Here is a 7,036-nt window from a genome sequence, read left to right on the forward strand (position 1 = left end):
ACAGAGAACGCGGAGGACGGAGAGAGGGAGAAAAGACGCGCAACTTTTACAGACACCTGCGCACAAAAGACGAACGCCCCGGCCTCTTCCCATTCGACCTCTTCGAAACAATAAAATTACGAAGCCGGCAGCTAAGATTAAAACGGGGAAAAACTAACTCAAGTCTACATAAAAGAGATAAAATCTAATCGCTATACTAATAAAATTGTGCGACCATTTCCCGTGTGTATGTGTAAGAGAGAATTTCTCGTCTTTATGTGACTTATTTTATTCATTTAGAATTTTTAAAATTATTATTTACTCACTAGGAGTATTCACAAAGTCCACCATCAAAGATTTCTCTTTGAGAACAACATGTAGTGTTCTCTGGAGTCTGAGTGACAAGTCTTCCCAGATTTCCAGTACTCTCCACCTCTTACGATAACTTTGCAGATGAATTTGCGTTACCGCAACAGCCGCTTACCATTGATTTCTCGCTGGCGGCGACCATTCGTCTTTACCGGAATTTAGGTAGTAATAAGCCTCCCCAAGGCCCCAGTCCTTTTTGCACTCATCCAGCAGAGGTCTGACTAGTGCTTTCTCTCCTCGGTTCTTCCATCCTCCTTGAACCTCCTCGATTATTTTTTTTTTTTACTCACCTTTACCCCCCCCCCCAAATGTGTATTGCCACTTGGACGCAAGGGCTACTAATTGGGACCATGCCTAAAAAAGATTAGGATCTTGGTTTACATTGCATTTCAACTTCTGCATATCAGTACAGTTTGGGAAGCAGGTAGCAGGAAGGGAATTCCAAAGTCTGGCCACTCTAGGGAAGAAGTTTACATTTAGGGATCTCAACAGTGAAAGGGTGTAATTTTGTTGCTAAGCAGGTTTGTCGAGGATATGTACATCGAAGGGGCACAAGTGCAATGAGTTCATCAGAACACATTCCATTAAAATATTTGTAAAACAGGCACAAGGATGCAACATTGCGACGATGGGACAGGGGTTGGAGCCTAGTTGACAAAGTGGAACCTATTAGATTGGAGACCCTTTTTTGGAACCTATCCAAGAGGGAGAGACTAGTGGTAGATGCATCAGCCCAGATGTGACAACAATACTCCATGCATGGGCGAATGGTAGCCTTGTAGAGGTACAGGATACTCTCAGGTGTGAGTAGTTTTCTAGCATGATAGAGGGAGCCCACCTTCCTTGCAGCAGCCTCAATGTATTTGTTCCAGTTCATATTTCCTGTGAATGTTAAGCCAAGGAGTTTGAAGGAAGAATTCTTAGGTAGGGAGTTATTAGCCATGGATATCGGTGGTTAGAGAGTCTTCTTGGAATTGTTAAAGGAGAGAAACTTAGTTTTACTAGCATTAAATGTTACCTTCCAGTTACATCCCCATTCCACTGTGGTCTGGAGGTCATTTTCTAAGGATTCAGCCATTGTCTTGAATTTGTGTACATCTGTTCTTCCCTCATGCATGTTATAGAGTATTGTATCATCAGCAAATATACCCATCTCGGACACAATATAGTAAGATTTTACAAATGTTTTTCTATCATAAGTCATTGATGCTAATTTCACTTGCCGCTTCTTCAACCAATTATGCAAGTGTTGGGAGCATGTATAATTTCGTTTGGTTAATTTTGGTGACTTTAAGTTCCAATTTCATTTTAAAAGATGATGCATTTTAAGACAAAAATATTATCGTGCCTTTCTGGTCCTGTAATCCTGTATTGATACAATTAAATATCTAACAAAAAAAAAAAATGTCGACCTCGTATGCCAATTTGCACAACGTAAGTTCATCAGTAAATAATGATTAATATTCCGATGTATTTTGAGAAGTGAGAAATATTTAGTTTTCTTTTCGATTAAAAAAACATCTTTTCAATTCCTTTCCTTTTAAGAGCTACCTTACCTCTGTGTGAAACAATAATGCTTCATGCGTTGAACCCAAATCTTCACATAAAACTTTGAAGAGCCGTGTTGTAAATGGTCTTGATTTAACAACATTTACCGCTTTAATCTTCTTTGAATAGTTTAGGTAACGTCTTGGTAGTTTAATACTTGTCGATGAATCATGCAGTAAATCCCGATTACGTTTTTATTTATTTATTTATTTATTTTTTACATGGTGGCCACTCAGGGATAAAAGTTATTGCAAGTACAGTACGTTAGTGTAGAGATTTGATGAAGTGTTTACTTAAAGGGGCGGTTCATTAGGAATTTGTTAACGTTGGACTTAAGACATCCAAGTTGTAGTCAGGTGGGAAGCAGGCAGACGGAGGCGTGCAGTTCTAAGAAAGAAGCTTTGTTCATGGAATCCACGTTTTGATTTAGGCACGGATAAAGAGTCACTCTTTTTTAAACTAACGATTGGAAACCAGACTTACAGCCGAGCATTGCAGGTAACACATCAGTACAAACTCCATACAATTTCTCTCATTCGATTGAATGTTATTTGTAAAAAGAACACCAATTAAATCAAAAATATCGGCAATAGTAATTGAAGTTTTCAGAGATTTACAAAACAAGAAACCTTTATTTTTTCATTTTTATAATAACGAATATACATAGGTTGTGAAAAGTTTGTCACATCAGTAGTTTCATTAAACTGTATGCTGAACAGTTCAGTTGGAACTTCTTTCAATTCTTGAATAATTTGACATAAATATCCTCCGACATATCTGTTATCTTTCGCTTTATAGCATTGTTTGACACAAATAGGTGATAGTTTATTACACAAATTATGAGGCGTACAAAATCTTTGGAGCATAGAAAAATAAGATTCTCAGCTATTAAGTGTGTGTGTGTGTGTGTGTGTGTGTGTTTTATCACGTGGTATTTTCAATGGAACCGTTTATGAAGCTTCTATGATGGCTAAATTTTTGTTTTGAAATAATCCACTGGTACCAAACTGGTGGCTTTTCACACTAACAGTTTTTGTTTTAAAAAAGTCAATACTTTTATTTTTCAAGTCTGGGTGCTTAGTTTAGAGATATCTTTGAAATTTAGCTGGTTTCATAGACTCATGAGCAAGAACTTCCAAACATACTACACGATGTAGTCTTTCGACACCTGCAATAACTGTTAATGAATCTTCACTTCAAGAAATCATTGCTATGCTTTCTTTTTCTTACACTCATTTTTAAAGGGCTAAGAATCACTCCAACAACACTAGGTAAGTGAAAGGAGCGACTCTGGTGATGCAACTAAAACAAATCAGAAACGGAACATGCAATGAACATAGAAGCAATAGCCGAGTAGGCTAGGGAAAGGTAATACCACAGGAAGGTAGCAGGAAGAAGGGGAGTACCTTTTATCATCGCCTGTGCAATAATTCTTCCTCTCTCTCTTTTTTTTTTACATAGTGATCACCACTTATCAAGGCCCGGAAGCCACTCAGGGATAAGGGTTATTGCAAGTACATTACGTTAGTGTGGAGATTTGATGAAGTGTTTAATTAGGGGGGCGGTTCATTAGGAATTTGTTAACATTGGACTTGAAGACATCCAAGTTGTAGTCCGGAGGTAAGCAGGCAGACGGAACAGAGTTCCACAGGCGTGCAGTTCTAAGAAAGAAGCTTTGTTCATGGAATCCGCGTTTTGATTTAGGCACAGATATAGAGTGGGGGAAATTTTTCACAGTGGATTCAGCTAGACGGGTGTTTTTCGTGAAAGATTGGCGAGGGGGGACCAGGGATTGGAGTTCAGACGAGCACCTGCTATGAAAATAACGATAAAACAAGGATAGGCTCGCAACGTCTCTTCTGTGGGAGAGAGGTTGCAGGGTAGAGAAAAGGGCATCCCCCACTAAGCCACGAAGTGTATTTTGTACTCTGTCAAGGCATGATAGGCTGTTTTTGGCAGCTCCTGCCCAGATATGGCAACAGTATTCCATCCTTGGACGTACTTGGCTTTTATATATATATATTCCTCTCTTCTAAATCTTTCACGGCTGAAGAAGGCGACGACACTTGGTATGTGTGCTCATCATAATACACTACAGCAATATTCACAATAGACACATTACACATAATAAATTTCAAACCAATTTCGTCTACACACGGAAAAATACATAACCCGTCGCGGAAGAAGGCGACGACAATGACGAGCAAATCTACTTTTGCACCCTTCTGCCTTCGGAAAGCGATTTTTACATTAAATAGTAAACCAACATCTCGCCTTCGTAGCAATATTTTTTCATCATGTTTTATATAATATTCACATTCGGTGAAAATTAATTGGCGACCCCCCTGGCATTGGTGTCGCAACTCCATTTGAATTAACGTCTTCCAACATTTACACTGCTGATTTCTCCGAGAATCCAACCTCAACTCCACAACCCTGACATTAACACAACTGGTATGGTTGACCACATGGATGTTCATTGGACATCCTAACAGAACTAATCTGATGATGAAACAAGGACTGCATGTGTAGGACAAAACAGGAAGAGTGGTCAAACGAACATTGTTACTTTGGTGATTGCATCCCTGAAAATTGCAACATGGTCATCTTCAAATGCCCAGAAATACTTGTCATAAACCGTCCTCATGAGTATTCGAAGGGGAAAAAAAAAAGGGGGAAAAAAAAGGAAAAAAGGGTGGAAAAGAAAGAAAAGAGAAAAAAGAAAAAAAGGATAGAAAAGAAAGCAGTAATGAAAAAAATTAATAAAGGAAAAATGGAACGAAAACGGGGGGGGGGGAAGTTTCAAACACCATTTCTTTCATAATATTCACATATTCACATCATATTCTGTAGTATTTGGAAACTTATAGTTTACAGCACTGGAACTCTTTGTAAGTGGAATTTTTTTTTTCCTTGCTCACCGTTTTTTTTTCATACGCATGCGCGTATTTTACTGATGGGTGTTTTCTGATGAAACACAAGCAAAATACTGCTCCCTTTTCCCTTCGAGTTTGGCTCTTTTTATGCTCATTATATTTCGCCACTTCACGTGACTTATCTCGTTCTTCTCTATAAAACATAACGCACCTCTTGCATTTCCTTCTCCTCCTGGTTTTCCTGCACGGACAGCAGAGAGAGCACACCATCTGTTTCTTTAAGGTAAGGTTGTCTGTAGCATCATTCAACAGACAATCAATCCATCTTATTAAACATTATCCTTTAGTGTATTTTAGCCTTGATAAGCTGTGACACAGTTGTCTTAAAGCAAATAAAATATAAAATCAATGCGTCTTTTTGTTTGTGTTTCATGACTTACTGAAATTGTTTGTTAGGAGTGGATGTTAGGTCTGAATTGTTAGGAGTGGATCTGAAGTTGACGATGATGATGATGATGATGATGATGATGATGATTTCTCTCAGAAGTGTTGGTATCACTGTTAACATTTAAATTACATAAAAACAACATTAAAGTGATAATACTAATTTAAATAAAATTCAAATAAATAAATAAATAAAAAATGCATCGAAAATATGAAATATATTCAAAATATTTTTATATAAACTATAAAAGAAAAGTAAAAATCTAGCAGTTTTTGAAAATCTCAGTTGGCAACATTTGTTGGTACATCGCCTGTTGCCTAGAATCAATAAGTGCTGCACCATTACTGCTACTGTCGTTGTTGGTGCTAATATCAAAATGCGTGCCTTTTTTATACTCTTCGTCTTGGTGTCACTTGATTGGTTAACAGAAAGAGAAATATGTGAAGAGTGCATTATATCTATCTCCGTCACATGTGCTAAAGTTGTCGAAAAATTCTTACGTTTTTGTAAATCGGATACGATCAAGGACATCCTTAACGGGCCAGACGATCATGCAACTGAGGTCTTTTATACTGGAAGAGATGTGAATTTTCTTAGATAATTGATAAAGCGGTAAAAAAAAAAAAAAAAAAAAAAAAAATTTAAACCCAGAGAGAAAACACTCCTATGAGATTACTCTAGTGTTTTAATGTGTTTTACATATCAAATAATAAGAACCACAATTAACTAATTGATAAAATTGACAATTATTGCCAAATTCTTAGCGCATCCTTTTTTGCTTTGACAGAGTGCAAGGCCGACTTTGAAATCTGGTGGGTAACATCATTTTCTTCTCCCTGCTAACTCTTTCTCATAGAAGAGACTTTGCAAGTCCATCTCTGCTCTGTCGTCATTTTCATGGCAGATGCTCGACTGAGCTTCAATCTATGCCCCCCTCACGCCTAGTTATAACGACTATCAGCAATTTTCATTACTCTCTATATGCGCCTAAAACTAAACGAAAAGTCCATAAGCAAAGCTTTTTTTTTTCTTTCTGGAACTGCTTTTTTCTAGAACACAGTACCGCGAAACTGCTTTCTAGCTCACTACAACATGCCCGTTTTCAAATTAAGCAAGTTTTTGATGAACTGTCAATTTAACTCATCTAATTGACACCATCACAGATCATTACAGTGTTGTCTCACCTGATACTCATTAATCCTTATCCTTGAGTGGCCTCTAGGCCTTAGTAAGCGATGACATTATAGTACATAAAAAACAATAAAGAGACAGCTAATTTTAAATGAACAAAGGCAAATGTATAAAAAAATGTTTTTTCTTGAATAAACTATGCTGTCGTCAATATGGTAAGAAAAATCTTAATTATGGCGTGAAACTTAAACTTAAACACATTTAAAGAAATTAAAACAATAGCTTATACAGTTATAGGAGAAAAAAGAGCACAAAAAGAAAAACCGAAAAAAGTAACAAAGAAATAAAAGGAAAGAAAAGGAGACGAAAAGAAAAAAAAGAAAAGTATAAGAAAAGAAAAAGTGAAAGAAAAAAGAAAAGAAAAAAAAAGAAAAAAGAACAGAAAAAGACAAGAAAGACAAGGAAAATGTAAAAGAAAAAAAAACGGAAAAAAGGGAAAAGGTAAAGAAAAAAACGGAAAGAAAAAAGAAAAAGAAAGAAAAGGGAAAAGGGAAAAGACAAAAAGTAAAAAGAAAAACAAGTAAAAAGAAGATGAAAAAGTAAAAAGAAGAGATAAAAGTAAAAAAAAAAAAGTAAAAAAAAAAAGATAAAGAAAAAAGAGTAAGTACAATCAATTTATAGGCTTGAA

The 7,036-nt window shown here is 36.5% G+C and overlaps 1 protein-coding gene across 1 annotated transcript in view; it reads right to left on the reverse strand.

Moving 5' to 3' along the window:
* Positions 1-64, reverse strand: part of LOC145263728 (nostrin-like) — a 605,851-nt gene extending 605,787 nt beyond the window's left edge. The window contains exon 1 of the mRNA XM_080120706.1: positions 1-64. This exon is cut by the window's left edge and continues 479 nt beyond it. The gene's annotated coding sequence lies outside the window, so the exon portion shown is untranslated.
* Positions 65-7,036: the final 6,972 nt, after the last annotated feature.

Source organism: Euprymna scolopes, chromosome 39 (assembly GCF_053919585.1).
Source record: "Euprymna scolopes isolate OS-2025 chromosome 39, ASM5391958v1, whole genome shotgun sequence".
In the NCBI taxonomy this organism is placed as follows: domain Eukaryota; kingdom Metazoa; phylum Mollusca; class Cephalopoda; order Sepiida; family Sepiolidae; genus Euprymna; species Euprymna scolopes.